Source organism: Myodes glareolus, chromosome 2, assembly GCF_982192425.1.
Source record: "Myodes glareolus chromosome 2, mMyoGla1.1, whole genome shotgun sequence".
Lineage (NCBI taxonomy): Eukaryota > Metazoa > Chordata > Mammalia > Rodentia > Cricetidae > Myodes > Myodes glareolus.
In genome coordinates, this window is record NC_142027.1 from 70,757,600 (window position 1) to 70,783,147 (window position 25,548).

General features: G+C 45.5%; 2 long non-coding RNA genes across 2 annotated transcripts; one reads left to right on the forward strand and one right to left on the reverse strand.

Moving 5' to 3' along the window:
• Positions 1-681: 681 nt before the first annotated feature.
• Positions 682-16,043, reverse strand: LOC148122997 (uncharacterized). The gene is made up of 2 exons (XR_015735196.1): positions 15,493-16,043; positions 682-1,067 (listed from the first exon to the last, which is right to left on the reverse strand). It is a non-coding gene; the product is annotated as an uncharacterized LOC148122997 (long non-coding RNA).
• An 8,822-nt stretch (positions 16,044-24,865) lies between these two features.
• Positions 24,866-25,207, forward strand: LOC148122998 (uncharacterized). Its single transcript, XR_015735197.1, has 2 exons — positions 24,866-24,990; positions 25,087-25,207. It is a non-coding gene; the product is annotated as an uncharacterized LOC148122998 (long non-coding RNA).
• Positions 25,208-25,548: the final 341 nt, after the last annotated feature.

The window sequence follows — 25,548 nt, forward strand, 5'->3', positions numbered from 1 at the left end:
GATTTGTGCCGCTATGGCCTGAGAACCGATACAGCTTGTGGATTTATGTTAGTCGATACATTCTAACACTGTAGAAACACAATAACGTATCTGTGAACTTGAGGCAGACTGTGTTCATAAGACTTCGTCACCTACCTCAATATGCTAATTAGAGAGAACACCTTGAAAAGAGATCCGGTTGATGAGGCCACACTGGGAGGAACAAAGAAAAATGCACCTCAAGTCCATGTTCAGGGAACTGACATAAGCTTTAAGTCTAGAGGCGGCTAAGGAAGGATTGGGCAAGGGCCAAGAGGTTTGGGTGATGGTGTGGTGTGGTTTGACCATTATCTCTGTTCTGGTTCTGCCAGGTGGTGGCAGATACTGTTATATCTGTCTTCTTTGAAGGATTACTGGCTCTAATAAGATTATTCCTACTCCACAATACAACACCATGATCATGAACGATTGCCCTCATTGAGTTCCATCGTAAACTACCCAGTTGGGGGTGGGGGGCTTGATTCCTTATCATTGTTTTGTTTTGTTTTACAGAGTGTTTGAAGCAGGATCTTGCTATGTAGCTCTTCAGCAGCCTGGGTGGATGGTCTTAGAAACCTGATTGGGAGATTCAGAAAGACAGACTGGAGTAAAATAAAGATGGGATCAGGTGGTCCTGCAATTGGACGGAGACGTATCAGCAGCCCAGATACTCAGTACATTTATTATATACAGTATGATATAGAGCAGACTAGTCACCGGGTCCACACTGATGTGAGTGGCCTGTGCAGCCCCCTAAGGCCACGTTGCCATCGAGGGCCATTGTCTGGATCCATGATCCCTCTTACTGTAGCTAGGGATGGTGTAGACGTCCATGGCCTGTGTTACCACCAATGTCCGTGGTCCATGCTGCTGCTGAGGGTTGTGATGGTGTCCGTGGCCTGTGCTGCTGCAGAGTGCTGTGTTGATATCTGCATTCTGTACTGCTACGGGAGACCATGCTGAGGTCTGTGGCACATGTTGACACTGGAGACCACGTGGATGTCAGTAGTCCACGCTGCCATCAGAAGCATGATCTGTGCTCCTGCTGACTGTAAAGGGTGAGAAAACGACTTGATTGCAGTGACATCACAAACACCATTTAGAAAGAAGAGCATAGAAGGCTTCTGTGATGATCCCACCCCCACCCCCACGCCAAAAAGAAGCAGCCTAGACAGAAAGTCATTGAAGAGAACTCTTTAAAATTGTGATAAGGATGCTGAAGTATGGCTGTCAGCAGTGAGTCCTTCAGTGGATGAAGGACTCAGTTTTCTTTCAGGGGCTGGCCGCTGGGAGTCTGACCATGCTCCAGTGAGTGTTTGGGCAACACAAATTGGATACGTATTTTTGTTCCTTTTTTTGGAGGGGAGAGTCACAAGAGTAGGGAGGGTGGACTTGGGAGGACTGGGGAGGGAGTAACTGGGGTGCATGATGTGCATGATGTTGGGGAGCATGTCAGGGTGGGGGAGGGGTGATCAGGCAGTCCTCAGGGACAGGGAAGCTGTGGTTGACACTTTGCCACATGCTATTTTTAGTTGAGGGTCAACTGTTGGTCAGTATTCTTACTCAGATCAGGGGAAGGCCTTGCCACTCCTATAAGTCTGCAGCACGGTGTCCTGGACATGGCTGTGCCTATGTCAACAATGTTTACTCATATGGGAGGACACCCACTGCCCACATAACCCAGGCTGGCCTTCAGTTCACTGTGTAGCCCAGGCTGACCTCAAGTTTGCGGTAATCATCCTGCCTCAGCTACCCATGAGCTTAGAAAACAGATATTTATACCATATCTGACTTATAGCAAAGATGTTAGTAATTAGTCACTGAAATCCAGGGCAATGGCAGGTTGAGAGAAGGCCTGGGAGACCTTCTGGTGTCTTTGGGGGGTCTAGAGTATGACACTGTAAAAGCTGACATTAAGATGCCTGTTGGGTAAACTCTTTCCCGAGAGAGCTGGAAACAAATATCTAAGGGCTCCAATGACAGACCAAAGCACAAGTCTACCAAAGGTCAATGTAGGAAGTCAAAGAGTCTATTAGACCTACTCACTGAGTATGACTAAGGGGTAGCTTACAGAAACATGGATAACCCCCTAAAACAGCTGCATCACCAACAAGTCTCACCACAGCATGGATGACAACTTCCCCACAGTGACGTAGATGAGGTCCTCCCCCATAGCAGCACAGGCGGAATCCTCCCCATAGCAGCACAAGGAGGAGTTCTCCCCAATAGCAACACAGGAGAAGTCCTCCCCCACAGCAGCACAGGCAGAATCCTCCCCATAGCAGCACAAGGAGGAGTCTTTCCCATAGCAGCACAGGTGGAGTCCTCCCCCATAGCAGCACAGGAGAAGTCCTCCCCCATAGCAGCACAGGTGGAGTCCTCCCCCCATAGTGGCACAGGAGAAGTCCTCCCCCATAGCAGCACAGGTGGAGTCCTCCCCCATATAAGGACACGTAGAGTCCTCCCCCCATAGCAGCACAGATGGAGTCCTCCCCCCATAGCAGCACAGGCAGAGTCCTCCCCCCATAGCAGCACAGGCGGTGTCCTCCCCCCATAGCAGCACAGGCGGAGTCCTCCCCCACAGCTACAGTGATAAAATCTCCCCCAATAACTGCATCAATGAAATCCTCCCTCCACAGCAGCACAGATGAAATCCTCCTCATTGCAGTACAGGTAGAGTCCTCCCCCACAATGACATCAGTAAGATCCTCTGCTTGGTTAACCTTCTATCCTCTATATATTCTATATACTTATAGAGTATATAGCATGAGACCATGCACCTGGGGCAGAATTGCACACACCTGGCTGGGAGGTACAGCAGGAAGTTGCGGGAATCTCAGATGAGCATCAGATAATCCTCATCTCCTCCTTCTGTGAGGGAATGTCAGCAGGTAATGTGTTGAATTTCAAGGGCCTTCTGCAAGAAGGCATGGCTGCTGTGATGAAGGTAACTGTTATGTCCAGTGAATCTCACTTGACAACAAAACTTAAAGAAACAAAAGGTGGAGGCAGGGCTAGAGAGACGGCTCAGCCGTCAAGAACACTGGCTGCTTTTCCGTAGGACCCAGGTTAGCGTCCCATCACCTACGTGGTCGTTCACACCAGCTGTAACTGCAGTTCCAGGGGATACGATGCCTCACAGACAACATGCACGCCAAACACCCGTACACATTACATGTTTTAGCTTTTTCTTCTTGAGACAGGCTTTCTCTGTGTAGCCCCTGGAACTAGCTCTTGTAGACCAGGCTGGCCTCGAACTCACAGTTATCTGCCTGCCTCTGCCTCCTGATGTGCACCGCTACCATGCTCAACATTTTCCATGGAGGCCGGCGAGTCAAGGTCAGGTTCTGATGCTTGCAGGGCCACCGATTTTACCCACTGAGCCACCGCCTGGAGCATTGTTCCCTCCATATCTCTCTTGAGGTATACCCCAGGCTAGCGTCAAATCTACTAAATAAATGCAGCTGGCCTTGAACTCCTCTGATTCTCCTGCCTCTGCCTTCCAAGCACTTGGGTCACAGGTGCACAAGATGACAACCAGACGTCTCCTTTCTTCCGTCCCTTAGACTAAGACCACATAGCTCATGGGATGGTGCCACTCACCTTCTGTATGGCTTTTCTTTTCCCCACTAGTCCTCTCTGGAAAAGCCCTGACAGACACACCCAAAGATGTGCCTCATTAACGCCCGAGGTGTTTCTTGGTACATTCAAGTCGGCAAAATCAACATCATATGAGGTCAAGCGATGAGTCAACCATTTTAAGCAAAGGCAGGTTTTAATTGCCTGCTTCCTGGTTTCCTTCGCATAACACTCATTCTAAAAAAAATGCATGGTACAGTGTTGCATAAGACTATTTTCATGTAAGTAAAGGATATATATATTTGAGCGTTCTCTCTCTCTCTCTCTCTCTCTCTCTCTCTCTCTCTCTCTCTCTCTCTCTCTGACAGGATCTCAGGCGTGGCTGACCTTCAATTTCAAATGCAGCTGATAATGACCTGAACTTCTGGTCCTCTTGCCTCCACCTCCCGAGGGCTGGACCAGGTTATAAGTATAAGATGTAGGGAACAGAACTCTGGCTTTGTGAGTGCTAGTCAAGCACTCAAAACACAGAGCTACATTCTGAATCCTCTAGAATATTCTTGAAATGACAAAATTATAGAAATAAAGATCTTAGTGTTGACAAGGGACTAGGGAGGTAAATGTGACCAGAAAAGAACAATACAAGGGTGGCCTGTGATGATGGAATGGTCTTGTGACTTAGACAGGATCACACCAGCTGGCCCTGAACTCCTGATTCTCCTACCTCAGCCTCCCAGGTGCTAGGAACACAGGCCTGCACCACACACCCAGTGGCCAGTGAGTCTTATTAACCTTAAATTCTACCTCACTGAATTGGCGGAGACACGGGCCTACTAAACGTAGACTATTTTGCAACTTGCCTTTTCACCCAATGAATATTGCGAACTTTGCAACTCTACCTCCTTCTTACTAATCGCATTGTGTTTCCTTGCCTGGGCGCGCCACAGCCCCTCAACTTCACACTAGTTCCCCTCTGTTAAAAGGTTCTGCTTTTTCCTTTGTTCTTAATTCTTAAAACTAACATTTCAGGGCCCAGGTGTGGGTGGGGCTCACCTATAACCTCAACACTCAGGGAGCTGAGGCTGCAGGACCAAGAATTTCAGACCAGCCCCCGTCTCACACTAAACAAAGGAAACTTGACGTTAACATTGTAATGTTCAGCCTTTTCATACAGCTTTGAGTGCTGGGGGGTTTGTTGACTCCATTCTAGTAGATATTTGCTTGATCTTTCAAAATTTACATGTGCTTAAATTTCAGAGCAAACTATCAAATTGCCTTACAAAATTAGGTCGTGTCAACGCGACTCCCTTCTGGCGATGAGGCCTGGGGTTGGTCCCCAGAGTTCTCTGTAAGTTTATTTACTTGTTCTCGCCCCTGAAGCCTTTTCATCCAGATAGTGTTTTCTTTTCTGCTCTCTGTAGAGTTTCTGCAGCTCTGAACTTTGCTTGTTAATGTTTTGCTGGCTTGCACGAATGACCTAGTTATCTGATGATCATCCGGTCCACAAGGAGCTCAGAGGACAGTGGAAGAAAAGCATGCGAACACTACTATAAGCAGAATAAAAAGTGAAATTTACAAGATCCTTATACGTGTGGAGCTGTGGGTATGGTTCGGTGCGTAGAGTACCAGTATAGCATACCATCTGTGTGTGTGTATGTGTGTGTGTGATCCATTTATGATGAGACATGGTGTTGATATTTATTAATTATATATATTTATTGATAGTGGTAAAAATAAGCTGTCGAGAACATGCGCTTTCCAGGGAGATGTGTTAACTCATGCTATTCGACACCAGCCCTCCAGGGGAGAAGGTGTATTGTTATCATTTTATAGGTGCTTTGCTAGGCGCTGACAGATGAGTAGGAGTTAACTAGGTGGGGAAAGGGCATGAAGGAGAGGGAATTCCTGAGGAATGGACTAGGTGGGGAAAGGGCATGAAGGAGAGGGAATTTCTGAGGAATGGAGCGTGCACAGAGGCAGGAGGCCTGTAGCAGCAAGGTGTGACTTCAGAAGAAGGGAGAACAGTCAAACAACTAGAAGATGAGGAACGAAGTTAGAAAGGCCCACAAATGGGTGGATATGTATGGGTGTTTCTCACGCCCTACCTGTCACCCAGCTAGGCACACACACACACACCATTTGCTGGTCCAAACATTACTAACAACAGTTTTTAATGAAGTCAAGGGGAAAGACGCCTCATCAACAAGTAATGCTCAGTTTGAAATCCCCAGATTAAGATTTCCTGGGTGGTAGCAACGTGTACCTTGAATCCCAGCATTCGGGAGGCAGAGGTAAGTGGATCCCTGTGAGCTCGAGGCCAGCCTGGCCTACAGAATGAGTTCCAGGACAGCCAGAGCTGTTACACAGAGAAACTCTGTTTCAAAAAACCAACCAAACAAACAAATAATAAAATAAAACAAAGTTTAAGATTTAACCAGGCTGAAAGGAGAAACTGGAAGGCTCAGGTAAAGGGAATCAGTCTGAGATGCTATGGCTAGGTTGTTTGTATTTCCTGCTGGGCGTAGTTAGGTGGTAAATTTAAAGGGAAGAAGGCAAATGGGGATTGTGGTGGTTTGAAAGAAAATGGCTCCCAAAGGAAGTGTGTGTGGCCTTGCTGAAGTAGGTATGACCTTGTTGGAGGAAGTGTGTCACTGTGGGAGCAGGCTTTGAGGTGTCTTACTCAAACTTTGCTCAGTGTGACAGACAGTTGACTTCCTGTTTGTTACCTACAAGATGTAGGTTTCTCAGCCCCGGCACCATGTCTGCCTGCATGCTGTCATGTTCCCCATCATGATGATAATGGACTGAACCTCTGAACGGTAAATAAACCACCTCAATTAAATGTTTTCTTTGTAAGAGTTGCTGTGGTCATGATGTCTCTTCACATCAACAGAAGCCCTAACTAAGACAGGAACAAAGAGGATAGTAGAGGCCGATTCTGTAGGGCCTGCCTGTGGATCACACTGAGACGTTCAAACCTCACAGTAATTATATAATCAATGAAAAGAAAGTGAGCTGGGTGTATCGCTCAGTGTAAGAGTTTGCCTAGCGTGTGGAAAGTCCTAGGTAGGGATCTCCAGCAACACCTCTCTCTCTCTCTCTCTTTCTTTCTCTCTCTTTCTCTCTCTCTCTCTCTCTCTCAAACACCTCTCTCTCTCTCTCTCTCTCTCTCTCTCTCTTTCACACACACACACACAGGGGGAGAGAGAGAGAGAGAGAACAAACAATTCAATCTCAGACATTCTGTTAATGGTAGCACAAAATGAACTAAGACATTAGGTATCTTGTAATGAACAAAATCTTACTTTGTTTTGTTTTAAGAGACAGGCTTTCTCTGTGTAATAGTTCTGGCTGTCCTGGAACTCACTTTGTAGACCAGTGTGGCCTCGAACTCACGAAGATCCACCTGACTCTGCCTCTCAAGTGCTTGCGTCACCACTGCCTGACCAAAATCTTAGTTTTTGAAGTTCTGGAAGCAGGGAAGTCTAATAACAAAGCACTGATAGGTTTGGTTTCTGGTCACAAAATGTCTCCCCCTTGCTGTGACCTCACACTGTCCAAGGTGAAAGGGCAAGAAAGGACCCCCGCACCTTGCAGAACAGAGTGCATCCCCCTCGCGGTGATCAAGCTTGTCAAATTGGCAGGATTTGGAAGCCCCACGGAAACAAAGGCCTGAGCATGCTCTTGGGGAAACGCTAGAAGGTATTCAGACGGGAAGATCTGAGCAACAGCATCCATCTCTCTCTGCCTCCTGCTGTGACGCCACCCAACTGGGAGCTCTGTGCTCCTAGCACCTCGCTTTCCAAGCCACGACAGACTTCGACCTCAAACTGTGAGCTGAATAAGCCCTTCCTTCCTTCCTTAGGTTGCTTATGTAGAGACTTTGTTCGCAGCAATAAGAAACATAATGTCTACATCCCTCCCACAACCCATTTTAATAGCATCCTACTCCACTCACGAGGGCAGAGTTCTCATAACCTACAAGTCTTCCATTAAACCCTTCCTCTCAACAGTGTGACTTTGGGAATTCAATTCCCAACGTGTGAGTTTTAGGGGGACATATTTAGGTCACAGCAAGTGTACAAAAGTCCAAATGTGAAGGGACCTGTATTAGTTACTCTTGTGTTGCTGAGATTAAAATACCATGACCCAGGCAACTATGTAAGAAGGGGATTGTTTTGATTTAAGGTTTCAGAGAGAGAAGGCTCCATTAAGCTGGGAAGGCACTGCAGCAGGCAGGCGGGCGGTCGGGCGGGCAGGCGGCCGGCTGAAGCAAGTGGCTAAGAGCACACAGCCTCCAGAACAAAGAGAGCAAACTGCCAGTGGGGCCCAAAGCCCATCCCAGTGACACACTTCCCACAGCAAAGCCCTACTTCCTAAACCTCCCCCAAACAATGCCAGCAGCTGGGGACTAAGTGTCCAAATATCTGAACCTAGAGGAGACTCATTCAAGCCACGACGGAGCCAATTTCACTCCTCTGTGAACAATGGGTCACTTTGCTTTCCTCACTCAACGTGCAACAAGTGTTTAAGAGAACCTGTCTGAAGGTTAATCTGGAATGAAAGAGAAGCAAGTCTGGAAAACACCTGAGTTTTGCAAGCCACCAGAGTTTGACCGAAAGGTCCAAACAAATCTGCAGAGTTGAAGGTAACGTAGAAGAAAGTGTCCTCTTTTAGGATTACATAAACTCACTTTATCTCGACGCCTACCGTGGTGTCCTTGAAAATCTTTTATGTGTCTTGTATAGAGGCAATCAAGGACCGGTGTGGTTGCTCACACCTGTAATGCCAGCATTTGCGAGGTGGGGGCAGGAGGAGCAAAAGTTCAAGGGCTTTATATCAAGTTCAGGGCCTCCCTAGGCTATTTGGGACTTGTCCCTAAACTACAAATCAGGGACCAGAGAGACGACTTAGCAGGTAGGCCCAGCAGAAAACCAGAACGGCTGCAAGCCTGATGATTTGATTTTGCTCCCAGACACCCAAACGGGGGAGGGACACCCAAACAGGGGAGGGACCGAATCAACCCTCCATACCCATATGCACACACAAAATAAACAAATAAAAACAGAATAATATTTTTAAAATGCAAAATTAATCAGTCAGTCCCTCCAGCAATCAACCAAAAGGCATATGGTATTGCATCTAAGGCAATACAAATATCTTGAAACTATTTGAAAGGGTGATTTCTTAGTTTTGTTCTCTCTCGCTCCCTGTTTTGGTAAAGGGATATTTTATTACCCTTATTAGCTGAAAATAGACTGCCACCTATGCCATTAAAAAAACCATTTATCTACCTTATGATTTAATTATGCATGTGTACACCATGACATGTATGCAGAGGTCAGGAGTCGGTTCTCTAGTTTTAGCATGTGGGTCCTGAAGATCCAACACGGGTCATCAGGCTTCAGCGTCACACAGAGGCAGATGCCACAACATACGTGGCCATCAGAGGACCATGTGCAGGTAGGTGTCTGTTCCCTGCTTCGACCATGTGCATTCTGGAGCTCAGACTCAGTCATAACGCTGGTGACGAGCTCCATCTGCAGAGCCATCTCCCTGGCCCTTGTGTCATGTTTTGTTGTTGTTTGGTTTTTGGTTTTCCAAGACAGGGTTTCTCTGTGTCGTCCTGGAAGTACTGGAACTTGGTCTGACCTTGAACTCACAGAGCTCCAGCTGCCTCTGCCTCTACAGCGCTGGGATTAAAGGTGTGTCCAACACTGCCTGGCTCCTTGCAGCTTCTTTTAAATGTGTTCTCAGCAAACATTTACTATTTCTCATTTTGCGTCTCTTCTAGCAAATGCAGTTAGCTTTTCTCCGTTAGGTCAGGGACCCATGAGAACACCTGCTTTAGATCGTGATCAGCATCTCATCTGAGAATGCATTCTTGTCTGCATGCACACACACACACATCTACGGTTCTTCATCCAACCTCAGGAGTTCACAGACTACTGAAATGTGTTCATCCTAGGTTGAGAACCCCTGTCCCTATGTCAAGTAGACAAGTGTTGTCCATAGGCCAATGGGAAATTAAGACAAAATCCTATTGCATTTACGTCACTGAAGGAAAAGGAGAAGAGGCATGAAATAAATTTGAATTGGGAATTTATGAATTTTTGAATGGTACCAATAGGAAGAATAAAATAGGAGACTGGGCTGGGCATGGTGGCGCAAGCCTTTAACCTCAGCACCCTGTGGACAGAAGTAAGAGGCTCTGTGAGTGTAAGGTTAGCCTGATCTACACAGTGAATTCCAGGCCAGGCTGGAGCCTGTGTTAAAAAGTAACAAGTAAATAAATAAATGAAAAGAAATGAAAGGCAGGTGGGAGGAGGGGCAGGTGAGAATCTTTTTATTCCTGTTGACATAGGAAAAGCGAGTTCCCGGCCCCCTACCCGCCTCCAGCTGTCTTACCACCTGGGCTCTGTGCCAGGTGTTTCCAAGAAAGGACAAAGTATGTACACACACACCCCTTCAGGGATAAACAGAAGTGGTCACTATGTGCCCAGAACTCCACCAAGCCCTGTCAACTGTTATCTCTAACTCCAACCACCAGCAGGTGCTGGTGGTGAGTAGAATTACCATCACCTTGCTGAGAAGGCTGAGCGACTGTCTCTGAGCCTGTCTCTACCCACACAGCCAGAGCTGTTGGGAGTGTTTTATATTCTACAGGGTGCTCTGGGTGTCTTTGCATGCCTGGTGATTTTGTACGGTATGCTTAAAAAACAAAAGAACAAAAAGAAAATCCACACATCTGTAGTGGAGATTTCAAACTTGTTCAGTAAATAGATGGAAAAAGAGAAAGGATCAAACTCCTTGAAAAACTGTCCCAGCATCCTTTAGAGTGCTTTCACCCGTCTTTAGGCAGATTCCAGGGACGAATCAATACCCCCATGGCGGGTGTGTGTGTATGTGTGTGTGTGTGTTGCATCCTTCTCAGCCAAAACCAACCACTAAGTCGGATCGGAAGGGTGGTTGTGGAAGACAGAACCTGTGTCATGTCACACACCAGAGACAACGTCACAGGACACTATCTTAGAAAACGCCGTCCACTTTGCTACTGTCCAGTTATTTCCTAACATCATTTTTCCTCTTTTCAGTTCTTTCATTTTCTTTGTTGTTCTTTTGTTTCTGTTGTTTTCTTTGTTTTTTTTTCTGAAACAAGATCTCCCTTTGTAGTAGCCCAAGCTGGCCTCTGAGTCACATAACTCTTCTGCCTCAGATCACAAGTATGTACCACCATGCCTGGCTACTATGGAAAGTTTCTAATACATTAAGATCCCAAACACCCACACACTGGCTGACTAATAAAGACTTTCGATTGGCTTAAACACAGGTCTGAGCAGCCTTCTCTGGTGAATACCCCACAACAGCTCAGTTGGTAAAAATGCCTGCTGTGGAAACTTCAGGACCAACCGAGCTGGGTGTGGTGGTACACGCCTTTAATCCTTGCATTTGGGCGACACAGTCTGCTGGATCTCTGAGTTCCTGGCCAGTCTGATCTACAGAGCAAGTTCCAGGACAGCCAAAGCTACACAGAGAAACCTGGCCTGGAAAAAAATACCAACAAACAAAAAGAAAGTAAAGAAAAAGTAAACTTAAGGACCCGAGTTTGGCTCCCCATCACCCCAGAGATTGGTGAGTAGCATGTGTTTGTAATCCCAGCACAATGCAGGTGGAGACAAGGGGATCCTTGAAGCTCATTGGCCAGCTAGCTAGAAGTCTGGCTCTCATGGACTCATCACTTCTACAAAGTTCAGGTGTAGTGAGAAACCTTGTCTCAAAGAATGAAGTCTAGAGAGATAAAGGGAGACACATCTACCTTCAACCTGTGGCCTCCACACATATGCACTTGTGCGCACACCCGTCTAAACATGTACACACACACACACAAACTTGAAAGCGAATTGAGCACCAACCTTCATGTCTCTGTTTTTGACTGTAGATAAGATGTGACCAGCTGCCCCACACTCCGGTTGCCATGCATTCCCTGCTATGATGGACCTTCTGCTCAAACTGTGAACCACACTAAACCCTTCCTTTCTTAAAATGCTTTTGTCAGGTAACTTCTTGTAGCAAGGAGAAAAGTAACAAATGTACCAGCTTCAATAATTAACAACATGGACCACATGAAGTGTCAGTGGGATTAAATTTTTAAGTGTAAACTTTTAATCCCAGCAGAGGCAGGCAGAGCTCTGTGAGTTCAGGGATAGCCTGGTCTATAAGAGAGTTCCAAGGCAGCCAGTGCTACGTCTTGAGACCCTGTCTCAACAACACTAAAATAACAATAACAGCAACTCACTGCTAATCTTCTTTCCTTTTTAAGTAATTTTTAAACATGCAGTGGTGGAAGAGTGTCAGATTCTCTGGAACTGGAGTTACAGACAGTTGTGAGCTGCCATGTGGGTGCTGGGAAATGAACTATGGTCCTTTGGAAAGCCAACCAGTGCTCTTAACGGGTGACCCATCTCTCCAGACCCCATTAATCTTCTGTTGTTGTTTGTTTGCTTTTTTCGAGACAGGGTTTTCTCTGTAAAACCTTGGCTATCCTGGAATTCACCAGGCTGGCCTCGAACTCACAGAGATCTGCCTGCCTCTGCCTCCCAAATGCTGGGATTAAAGGCTTGCCCAGCCCAACTAATCTTTTTTTAAAGGACCTTAATTGGATTTCATTTTGATTATAGGATCAAACATTTCATAAAATAAAATAAGTATTCTTGTAAATCTTTTTTTTTGCGTTTGTTTAGCTTGGTTTTGCTTTTTTGTTCTGTTGTGTGTTCTGGGGATGGGTTTTTCTGTGGCTTCCCTGGCTGTCCTGGAACTCAGTCTGTGGATCAGGCTAGCTACCACACCCAGGTCTTTATGTCAATCTTTAGCACTAACCCTTCCCTGGATTATTCTGTAAGGGAATCATGTCATATCATTTCATTCACAGGGATCTCAGGAGAACAAGCCAGTCTCTTTTGCTTGGCAGGATCTTCCTCCTTGTGATGTATCTGTTCAAGAAACTTGTCCTGTCTGCCTCGACCAGCAAAGAAGATGCAACACTTGACTCTTCTCACTGCAGTTTATTCAGGAACCTTGAACAATCTTCTGACCCCGGGGAAAAGCCAGTCCACAGCTTAAATAGCCTCTGGGTAGCCAACCCCAGCATGCTACATGGGAAATGCAGATAGGTCCAGAAATGCAGAAACAAGCCAGATCCTTAGCCATATATGGAGTTGTTTGTGACCGAGAGCATTCACCATCGGGGAGGTGGAAGGTGGAAACCAGCGCCATCTTTAAGGCGTGGCACTATGCAGCTCTCTCAGAAACTGAGTAGTTCATCTCATGCACTTTCTCATGCTCTTAATTTTGGTGGTTGCATCTGTTGGCATCGTCATCATGTTCCCTGTAAGTTAGCATTTGAATTGCTATTTTCTATAAACTAGTAGGTGTGTGTGTGTGTGTGTGTGTGTGTGTGTGTGTGTGTGTGTGTGTTGGGGAGAAAAGGGTTTATTTGGCTCACACTTCAGCATTATAGTCCGTCACTGAAGGAAGGCAGGACAGGAACTCAAACAGCGCAGGATCCTGGAGGCAGGAGCTGATGGAGAGGCCATGGAGGAAAGATGCTTACTGGCTGGCTTCCCCTAGCCTGCTCAGCCCACCTTCTTATAGAACCCAGGACTACCTGTCCAGGGATGGTACCACCCACCATGGACTGGGCCCTCCCTCAGTGATCAATAAATGGGAAACTACTTACAGATGGATCTCATCAAGGCATTTCCTCAACTTAGGCTTCTTCCTCTCTGATGACTCTAACTTGTGTCAAGTTGACATACAAAACCAACCAGTACAAATATATATATAATAATACATATACATGTATTCTATGTATTATATGATATATACATATGAGACGGGGCTCATCTATCCTAGCCTAGCTTTGAACTCCCTATGTAGCCAAGGAGATATAAATGCATTGTTCAATATTGCCATATACAGTTCCCAAGAAACTTACTTTCTGTTATATAATGAATTACATCCATGTATTTTACATACTACATTACATCACATAAATGTACTACATAGCACATTACAGAGAATGAAGGGTTCAGGAGCAAGAAGCTGAGAGGGGTTGACCTCAGCCTCTAGAAGAGAGGAATCTACCTGGACACGTGGTTTCTTCAGACACTGCTGGCGTTAGAGAACCTCTCCTATGGATAGTTTGTCCTACCCTGAGTGTATAGGCCATGGGACTCACTGTCTTTTGTGGATTGCAGGTAAAGATATGTAAAACCGAAATCAGTCCCTTAAATTACAGTTGAGTGGTATCTTAGTTAGGGTTTCTATTCACCATGGCATCTCTTATAAGGAAACCATTTAATTGAGGAGACTCGCTTACAGTTTTAGAGGTTCAAATTATTATCACCGTGGCGGAGAAGAGGGCAGCATGCGGGCAAACGTGGCGCTGAAGGAGTGGCCAAGAGTCCTACATCTTGCAGGCAACAAGAAGTTGACTGAGACACTAGGTATCCTGAGCATAGGAAACCTCAAAGCCTGGCCCCAACAGTGACATTCTTCCCCCAACAAGGCCAGACCCACTTCAACAAAGCCACACCTCCCTATGTGCCACTCCCGGTGAGATAATGGGGGCCAACTACATTTAAACTACCACATGTGGGAAATAGGAAACAATTTATTGCAGCTGATTTCAGTCCAGGAGACAGCCCTACAATTGGAGGAGACACTCCAAGACAGAGGGAACCCCTCCTCTCCTTGGAAAGGTAACAGTTCCTTCTCTGATTGGCTCTGCTCTCTATTGCAGATTATGTGGGCAATCTGGAGAGCCTGCTCAGCAGAACTGGCAGTTTTTGTGTTTGAATGTCTCCCTGTAGCAAAGGTGGCCCATTTGCTGCTCATAGTGCCTGCTGCCTGAAACTCTGTCCATGCAGGTTTACAGCCTTGAGCCTATAAGGCAAGGGCACCATCTCTGCTACTGCTTCTACTCTGCCTGCCTTGGATTGTTCCCAAGTGGAGAGAGAGAGAGAAATCTTGCTCTACGTATAAGGTTATATGCATTCTGAAGTCAGGGGTCCTTGTCTGCTCCACCCCATGCACCCCGAATAGTCCAACACTGACACTCAACAGCTAGCAGGACTAGAATAAGGGGACACGGGAGCCCCTCCCCAGGCTTTGTGAGTATTTACAGACAGAGGTGTCACAACACCCTTTGTAAAGGACAAGTTCAAACATAGTCATTGTTATGAGAGAAGGCTCTTGATAAATATTTAACAAATGATCAAACATCCAGGTGTGGTTGGTAGCACATGCCTATTAACCCAGTCCTGGGCAGGCAGAGCAGGGAGGATTGCCAGGCGGTTCTAGCCCAGCCCAGGCTGCAGGGTAACAGCTTTTCTTAAAAAGCCAAAGCAAAACACACACACACACACACACACACACACACACACACACACACACACACACAAGGGTTTACACAAACACATGAAGAAATGAACATGGTGGGAATAAGTGCAAGAAGTTTGTGGGGGGGACAACCACCAAAGAAGGATATTTGGAGAATGGGGGCATCTGGAGAGGGTGGTATTTGGGAGTGGGGCACATTCTAGGGAGGGAATGTGTCCTCAGTTCCTCAATGAGTGCTGTTTATCTGTGGAAACATCCTGGTCAAAAGCGACCTACAAGGAAGCTGCAAAGAACAATGTCCAAAGGTAACTATGTGACATTTTACAGAGATCTGCTCTTGATTCCCTCTGGAGTCTGAGCCAAGCTCGACTTGGGTAACGTTGTGCTCTCCTCCTCCTCTTTCTCCAGACAGTTCCACGAAGTGGCCACAGTTTTAACTGTCATTCTTGACTAATAGATGAGGAAATCGAGACACCACAAGGTTAATTAACTTACCTGCAGGGTAGAGAGAGCCATGGCATTCAGTCCTTCCTGCCAAAGTAGGGATCTGAGCTCTGACCAGCAAAACAGAGGACACAGTGATGGGGCGCTTCAGAGAAAAGATCTGTGGCAAAGTCGGAGCTCGGCCATTGAACTTGGTGTCAGTCAGGACCACGCCATCTTACACAAGGCCTCCAAGTTCGTTTAATGATGCTGATTCCCAGAAAGAAAGTAGTTTGGGCAGTGGTGGTGCACACCTTTAATCCCAGCACTTGGGAAGCAGAGACAGGCAGATCTCTGAGTTGAGGCCAGCCTGGTCTACAGAGTAATTCCAGGACAGCCAGAGCTACACAACCCTGTCTCAAGGAAAGGAAGGAAGGAAGGAAAGAAGGAAGGAAGGAAGGAAGGAAGGAAGGAAGGAAGGAAGGACAAAAGAAAGGAAGAAAGAAAGAAAGAGAGAGAGAGAGAGAGAGAGAGAAAGAAAGAAAGAAAGAAAGAAAGAAAGAAAGAAAGAAAGAAAGAGAGGGAGGAAAGAAGGGATGGAGGAAGGGAGGGAGGGAGAGAGCAATTTGGTTTCTGAAACTTAAGTAACATGTTTTTCTAGATTTTGCCCTCCCTGCCCTATCACCCTCAGGAATGACCAGTCACCCGAGATGTTTAATAATCATCTGACATTCCTAACTCAACAGTCCCCGATTAACCCTAGCAAAGTTCAACCTAAGCCTAAAAAGGCTACTTTTCATTCCCTCCCCTGCCCACTTCTCCTGTGCTGGCTACGGCAGTCTGTAAGCCCTGTAAGCCGACTCTGAGCTCACTGCCTTCTTGAGTTAGATCTCCCCTCCTCCGCTCTTTCCAGAATTGAACCCGCACTGTGTGGAGTGGCTTCTTTCCTTCTCTGTCTAATCTCTCACTGACCTCACACCTGACATTTTCAAATCCCGATTCCGAGCTGGCAACAAACCTGGTCAGTGGGTAAAGGGATTTTTCTCCACAGCCTGGCACCTTGAGTACAATCTCTGGAATCCAGTTAGGGTGGAAGGCGAGAGTTGTCATCTGACGTCTAGACACAGAGAGATGCAATAATACTAAGTAGAAATGTTATAAGCCCACTTCTGGGGTCAGTGAGATGGCTCATCAGCAAAAGCGTTTGCTGTCAAGCCTGATCACCTGAAAGCCATCTGTAGCAGGTAGAAGAAGGAAGGATTTTTGTTTTGTTTTTTGAGACACGGTTTCTTTATGTAGCCCAGGCTGTTCTAGAACTAGTTCTGTAGACCAGGCTAGTCTCGAACTCACAGAGCTCCGCCTGCCTCTGACCAGTCGCTACTGAGCCGACACCTCCAAAATTGTGAGTCAAAATGAATCTTTTCTATCCGTGAGCTGACTTATCTCAAGTGCTTTTTTGTGGTGATGGGAAGCGGAGTATCACAGCTCCCTCACTCCTCGGGGAGTTCTGGGAGTGCTGGCACTAAAGGTGTGTGCCACCAGCACTGTGCAGAAGGGATTCAATTCCCACAAGTTATCATCTGACTGCCACACACGCCCATGTGTGCATACATACATACATACACACTTAATTAATTAATATAATTAAAATCTCAATTTAGCTTTGTGCTTGCTTTGTAGTCTTAGACATATTACTTAACTACTCTGTGCCCCCATTCTTCATTTATAACAGGGGCAGGAAAGGCTTATGAAACTTTCGGAGGGGTGAATGAGATGTGTTTCTCAGCTTTCCTTCACCATAAAAACACTTGCAATAACTGACAGATAGAAAAGGTTCATTCTGTTTCACAATTTTAGAGGTGTCGGTTGAGTAGCGATTGGCCCCAGTGCTTTGAGTTCTCGGCAACTCCCTACAGGGGGAGCACAGACGGTACAAACCACTCATCTCCGGGAAGAGGCCCACTGTCCCCTCGAGTGACTAGTGGGCCTCCCTCTAGGCCCCACCTCGAGAGGATTCTACCACTCCCTGTTGTATACTGGCCTTTAACACTTGGACCTTGGGAGGCGTTGTTCAAACCGCATGGAATGAGATAACGTACAAGGAATCCTTCAACTTCTGAGGGCCATATAGTGATGTGGCAACTGCTCCCACAAACACTATATTAGCTGTCTCCCAGACTGGAAAGAGGGCAGAGGCAGGAAGACCAGCAAAAGGCAGGGACAAAATCCGTGTGACAATTAACTCATGTGCACCCACACATAAACACTCACCCCGAGAATAATTTATCATGCCTCTTAGATCCCCCGTCTTCCTAAGTAATAAAGGCTTTGGATGCACATGAAACGTTAGGAGAGATCCTACTTGGAGGAGGTCAAAGTCACACTTTGGGTGGAGCGTGGTGGCACACATGTTGTCATCCTAGCCCTCAGGAAGCGGAGATAGGAGGTTCAGGAATTCAAGGCTAGCCTCTGCTACACAGTAAGTGCCGGGTCAGACGTGAGAACCCACCACAAAAACAGCAGAAGCTAACAGCTGGCTAAAGTTAGCTAACAACAACCACTGTGGGAGGCCTCACCACGCTGGGCAAGTGTGAGTACAGAGGAAGTTAAGAGAAATATGGTGACTCTGAACTCGTTTTTGTTTCTTTGGGGACCCTGTGTTCTGTCACCAGCTTCCTAGGTTGTCTTGGCCAAAGCTTTGTCTGTTATCTGTGCCTCGGTTTCCCCATGAGTCCAATGAAGCATTTTATATTTGGTGTTCTCTCCAAAGCAAATGTTCTCCAGTTTCATGTGGGGCACTTTAGCCTGCCCCCCTGTCACACACACACACACACACACACACACATACACACACAGCACAAAGGACCACACTGAGGTTTGGTTCTTTTCTTTCTTTGAATGAGAAGGGGATAGACCTTGTTATGGTTCCTAAATTGGCCTCAAATTCCTGGGCTCAAGTATAATCCTCCTGCCTCAGCCTCCCTAGTACTGGCATTACTGTAGCACACCACAATGCCTCTTGGGGATTCTTTTTGAAATCTGGGGTGGGCAGTGGAGAGAGGCAGCTACATGAAAGAGATCCCCCATTCTTTTCACGTTCCCTTCCTTGTGGCACCTCGTTCTGCGAAGCAGCGCCCTCCGCAAGGTGCTCTCCAGAGCCTTTCCCACGGAACTACCCCCTCTCAGGAAACTCTGGGAACTGAAACCATTAGAACATCCAGTGTGGTGGTGTTTGAGTTGGCCTGACTGCCTTCCACTCGACTGGTTCCTGCTCAGGCTTTGTCTTTCCACCACATCCTGGAAGAAAGGGAAGGTCGTTCTGAAAGTTCACTGCCCTTAACGCTGGCACCAGAGACGCAGTAACAGTGAAACCAGAACCTCCGTGTGACCACAGCCTAGCAGAGCCCATGTTTACCAAAGGGTGGCGCAGGTCGGGTGGGGTGCGGGAGGAGGCAGGTGCAGAGAGCCTCCTCCACAGAAACCTGAGGGAGAACGGGCAGGTGCTCCCGTGAGAAACGCTGTGGTTTGAAGTAGGACAGGGTAAGAAAGGGGCCGTGTTGGCATCCTGCAACTCCAGAACAGGGGAGGCTGAGGAAAGAGGATCATGCATTGGAGCCGAAACTGGGTTATATGGTGAAACCCTGTCTCAAAATACATATTGTGTACATATATGTTAAATACGTCAGAATGATGAAAACAGGTATGGACATTGCATTTGTTGCTGCATGCCAGTCTACTGAGAGGAGAGCAAATGCCTGAGGAGACCCTGTTTTTCAGACAGAAAGCCAGTTACACACATAGCTGAATGGTACTGTAGAGGCAAGACACCTTTTACTCCTCTGTGCTCATACCACCCCTTTCAGGGCACCGAAACATCCACCCCTTTCAGGGCACCAAACCACTGAAGAATCAAAAATGTGTACTAGACAATCCTATGAGCCAAGCTACCGTATCTTCACCAGATCATCTGTTCCTGCAAAAGATCATCACAACTGGGCTCACTGACCATTGATCCTTCTTCATAGAAGGAGGGGGAGTCTGGGGCAGTGGGACTCTCACCTGAGTGGCCAGCACACCTCCCAATCAGTCACATGCATTCCTTCCTAATTGCACATGGCCGAAGGGAGGGGCTGGAGCGGTGGCTCTCAACTTGTGTGACGTGACCCCTTTGGGATCCTGTATTGAATACCCTGCATAGCAGATCTTTACATTACAATTCAGAACAGTTGCTAGAGTACAGTTACGAAGCAGCAATGAATAATTTTATGGTTGGGGGGTCACCACAACGCGAGGAGTTGTGTTAAAGGGTCACAGCACTAGGAAGGTGGAGAACCACTGGACTGTGTACAGGTCCATAGGCTGGGAAGGACTGCAGAAGAGGCCTCCGTCTGTGTAGCCATTCAGTCACCATCCAGGCTGGGGGCAGACCTTCCAGGGTGACTGCTTGAAGTCCTTCCAGGCTCCTGGCCGTACCACCTCACTCATCGCTCTGCAAGGGAGCCTAATGAACTCGCTGGTTTCCCAGGTGAACTTTGGTGAAATTGCCCCTTTGTTTGTCAGTGGGACCCTAGGAACTGGGGTCAGTGTTGTTTACATCTCCACCAGGGAAGGAATTTGAACAACAAAACTAACTCTAATATGTAGTTCTTGGTAGCCACTTGTTAATACATTTATTTATTTTGCATGCGGTGCTCAGCCGTGTGCAATTAAGTCGGAAGACAAGCTGCAGGGGTCAGTTCTCTCCACCATGTGGCTTCTAGGTATTGAGCTCAAGTCATCAGTCTTGGCAGCAAGTCCCTTCACCAGCACAGCTATTCGGCCCAACGCAGTTGTTGTTTTAAAAACTCTGTGTGGGACAGAGATGCGGCTCAGTTGCTAGAGTGCTTCCCTAGTATGCATGAAGCCCTGACTTTGGTACCCAACCAGGACTCTGAAGGTAGAAGCAGGTGAATCTGGAGTTTATGGTCACCTTCAGCTCTGTGTCACAAATTATAGACTGGTCTGGGCTACATGAGACCTAGTTTCCAAGAATAAGGGGGGGATGGAGAGATGGTTCAGTGTGAGTAGTTAAGAGAACTTAATCTTCGTCCCAAATACCCAGGCTTGGTTCCCAACACCCTCATCAGATGACCCACAACTATCTGTAATTCCAGTTCCAAGGGATCTCATGCCCTTTGGCCTCCACCAGCAGCTGCACACAAGTGGTGCACACAAAGGCACACATACATGCACATAAAAATAAATAATGAGGTTGTGTTAGTCAAGGTTCTCTAGAGGAACAGAACATAGAACATTAATCTATATATAGAAAGGGGATTTATGGCCAGGTGGCAGAAGCACATGCCTTTAATCCCAGCACTTGAGAGGCAGAGGCAGGTAGATCTCTCTGAGTTTAAGGCCAACCTGGTCTACAGAGTGAGTTCCAGGATAGCCAGCTCTATACAGAGAAACCCTTTCTTGAGAAACAAAAAAAAAATGAGGGGAGGTTGTTAGAATAATTTCCCAGGCTTGGTCCAGCTAGTCTAACAATGTCTGTCTGTCAATGGAAGGGCCAAGAATCCAGTTGTTTTTCAGTCCATGAGGCTGTTGGATGTCTCAACTGGTCTTCAGTATATACCAGAGTCCTGAAGAATTAGACTCTAATGCCAGCGAAGAAATGGACTTCGTAGAGTGAGAGCATGCAGGCAAAGAGAGCAAGCTTCCTTCTTCCATGTCCTTTATTTAGGCGGACATCGGAAGTTGTGGCCCAGATTAAAGGTGGATCTTTCCACCTTAAAAGATCCAGATTATAAATTTCCTCTACAGATGTTTTAATTAAGAAAAAAAAAATCACTCACAGGTGTATTCACCCACTTGGGATTTAGTTAAGTTCAGATCAAGTTGACAACCAAGAATAGCCACCACAGTGGTCTTAACAAAATAGTAACAACAACAACAACATTCCAACATGGATCAGGAGCTTAAGTCCTGGCCGCAGGAGCCTGGTGACCCAAGTTTGATCCCTGGAACCCACACAGAAGAAGGAGAGACCTGTCTCAACAAAGTTGTCCTCTGTCCTCTCCATGCACACTAAGGCCCATGTGTATCTACATACATAATAATGATAATATTATTATTAATAATAATAATTTTAAAACATAAACAATAAAAATCTTATTTTCTTTAAATTTTTTTATTTTTTATTTTTTTAAATAAGAAAACAAACTATCTTTTTTTCATTATGCATACTAATCCAAGTTCCCACTCCCTCCCCTTCTCCCATTCCCTTCACATACTCTCTCACCCCACCCCCATCCAATCCTCAGAGAGGGTAAGGCACATTGCTTTGGGGAGGGTCCAAGGTCCTCCCTACTATATCTAGCCTGAGCAAGGTATAGTCCAAAGAGAATAGGTTCCCAAAAAGTCAGTACATGCAGTAAGGATAAATCCTGGTGCCTCTGTCAGTGGCCCCCTCAGTCTGCCCCAGCCATGCAACTGTCAACCACATTCATAGGGAGTAGTTTGGTCCTAGGCTTGTTTCTTCCCAATCTGGCTGAAGTTGGTGAGCTCCCATTAGCTTAGGTAAACTGTTTCAGTGGGTGAACCCACCATGGTCTTGACCTCTTTGCTCATATTCTCATTCCTCCCATTCTTCAACTGGACTTTGGATCAGTCCAGTGATCTGATGCATGTCTCTGCCTCTGTTTCCATCAGTTGCTGGGTGAAGGTTCTATGGTGATAACTAAGATATTTATCAGTTTGACTACAAGGCAAGTCAAGATTGGGCCCCCTCTCCTCTATTGCTTAGAGTCTTAGTTGGGGTCATCCTTGTGAATTCCTGGGAATTTTTCTAGAGCCAGGTTTCTTGCTAACCTATAATGGCTCCCTCAATCAAGATATCTCTTCACCTTCTTACTTGGCTTCCCTAGGGTCATAAACTATAGGCTCAATATCCTTTGTTTATAGCTAGTGTCCACTTATGAGTGAGTATATACCATATTCATCTTTTTGGGTTTATGTTACCTCACTCAGGATAGTGTTTTCTTTTTTGTTTGTTTGTTGTTGTTTGTTTGTTTGTTTGTTTTTAGAGACAAGGTTTCTCTGTGTAGCTTTAGAGCCTGTCCTGGAACTAGCTCTTGTAGACCAGGCTAGCCTCGAACTCACAGAGATCCACCTGCCTCTGCCTCCTGAGTGCTGGGATTAAAGGCATGCACCACCACCGCCCAGCCAGGATAGTGTTTTCTAATTCCATCCATTTGCATGCAAAATTCAAGATGTCATTGTTTTTTTACTGCTGAGTAGTACTCTAGTGTGTAAATGTGCCACATTTTCTTTATCCATTCTTTGGTTGAGGAGCAGGCATCAGCTGTTTACAGGTTCTGGCTATTACAAATAATGCTGCTATGAACTTAGTTGAACAAATACCTTTATAGTATGATTGAGCATCTTATGCCAAGTGAGGTTATTGCTGAATCCTGAGGTAGGTTGATTCCCAATTTTTTGAGAAACCACCATACTGATTTCCAAAGTGGTTGTACAAGTTTGCATTCCCCAGCAGTGAATAAGTGTTCCTCTTACGCTACATTCTTTCCAGCATAAGCTGTTATTGGTGTTTTTGATCTCAGCCATTCTGACGGGTGTAAGATGATATCTCAGAGTTGTTTTGATTTTCATTTCCCTGATAGCTAAGAATGTTGAACATTTTCTTAGGTATCTTTTGGCCATTTGAGATTCTTCTGTTGAGAATTCTCTGTTTAGTTCAACACCCCATTTTTTAATTGGGTTATTTAGAATTTTAATGTCTAATTTCTTGGACATTAATCTTTTTTTGGAGATCAGTCCTTTGATGGATGTGGTGTTGGTGAAGATCTTTTCCCATTCAGTAGGCTGCCTTTTTGTCATATTGACTGTGTCCTTTACAAAAGCTTGTCAGTTTCAGGAGGTCCCATTTATTCATTGTTGCTCTTAGTGTCTGTGCTACTGGAGTTATACGTAAGAAGTGTTCTCCTGTGCCCATGTGTTGCAGTCTACTTCCCACTTTCTCTTCTATCAGGTTCAGTATGGTCGGGTTTATATTGAGGTCTTTAATTCATTTGGACTTGGGTTTCGTGCAATGTGATAGATATGGGTCTATTTTTATTCTTCTACATGTTGACATCCAGTTATGCCAGCACTATTTGTTGAAGATGCTTTCTTTTTTCCATTGTATAATTTTAGCTTCTTTGTCAAAAATCAGGTGTTCATAGGTATGTGGATTAATATCCAGGTCTTAGATTCAACTCCATTGGTCAATCTCTCTGTTTTTATGCCAATACCAAGCTGTTTTCATTACTATAGCTCTGTAATAGAGCTTGATGTCAGAGGTGATGCCTTCAGAAGTTCCTTTATTGTACAGGATTGTTTTGGCTATCATAGGTGTTTTGTTTTTCCATATCAGACTTTTTTTTAACAAAATGAATCTGGAGAGTGTATGTGCATATCTATTTCCATTGCTTTGAAGAATCAAACAAACCACATAAATAATATGGGTATATTATAGTTCCTCTACAACTCTATATCTATAGACCTCTGAATAATTTGGAAAACAAGGTATGTACTTTGTTTTAGTTGAAAGTTAATTTAATACATGTTTAAAATTATTTTAATTTTTCAAAGATTATGTCAGATTTTTTTAGCAAAATAAATCTGGAGAATATATGTGCACATCTATTTCTGCGTCTTTGGAGAATTAAACAACTGCACAAGTCATGTGTGTGTGTCACAGCTCCTTTACAACTTTTTTTTGCTCTAGACCTCTGAATATTTTGGAAAACACGCTATATACTTTATTTTAATTGAAGGTTATCTAAATACATGTTCAAAAATTAATAAGATGGTATCTCAGAGTTGTTTTGATTTGCATTTCCCTGATGGATAAGGATGCTGAACATTTCCTTAATCTTTTGGCCATTTGAGATTCTTCTGTTGAGAATTCTCTGTTTAGTTTAGTTCTGTATCCCATTTTTTAAATTGGGCTATTTAGAAATTTGATGTCTAATTTCTTGAGCTCTTTATATATTTTGGAGAGCAGTCCTTTGTCTGATGTAGAATTTCTTTAAAAATTTTTGTTTATTATTATTTGGGAAGGGGATTCGTTGGAATTACAAAATTGTCCACTATGCCCAGTTCCTGTCTGTGTTTCATTTGCAGAGTGTGTCCTGGTTTCTCTGGGAGCAGTTGATGAGAAAGGCACTCAAATCCTCAGGCAGTTGGAAAGACTTAGTGAAGCCAGTCGGTGGTGGTGCACGTCTTTAATCCCAGGCGGGTGGATCTCTGTAAGTTTGAAGCCAGCCTGGTCTACAAGAGCTAGTTCCAGGACAGGCTCCAAAGCTACAGAAAACAAAACAAAAAAACAAAACAAAAAAAATCCCCAATAAAGAGAAGTGACTTAGTGAAACCTAGCACGTAAGGACAAAAGGAAGTATAGGGAGAATGGACGCAAGAGTACCCAGTGTTCACAGATGCAGGCTCCTAGGGCTGCTGGAGATAATGGGGTCACTGGAGACACTAGAGATCTGGAAACACTGGAGATGCTGGAGACCTGGAAACAAGGTGAGGCCTCGTGGGATGAAAGCAGAGCAAGAGGTTTGTCTGTCCTACTGTTTCTTCTTTTATAAATTCATTTTTATTTATTTACTTTTGAAACAGGGTCTCACTTTGTAGCTCTGCCTATCCTGGAACTCACTTTGTAGACCAGGCTGTCGTCAAACTCACAGAGATCTGCTTGCCTCCACTTCCTGAGTGTTGGGATTAAAGGTGTGCACCATCATGCCGGCCTTCCTCATCTTCTTGGTTTTTTTTTTCATTTTTTTTTTATTTTATGTAAACTGGTGTTTTGTCTCCATGTATGTCTGTATGAAGGTGTTGGATCCCTGGAACTGGAGTTACAAACAGTTGTAAGCTACCATTTGTGTGAACTACCTTGTGGGGTGCTGGGAATTGAACCCAGGTTCTCTGGAAGAGCAGCAGTGCTCTTAACCACTGAGCCATGTCTCCGGCCCTCCCTTCTGCTTCTTAAGGACATGACGTACAAGGGCACCAGGGCAGAATGTACTCTTTTTGTTTTTTTTGTTTGTTTGTTTGGTTGGTTGGTTGGTTGGTTTGGTTTTT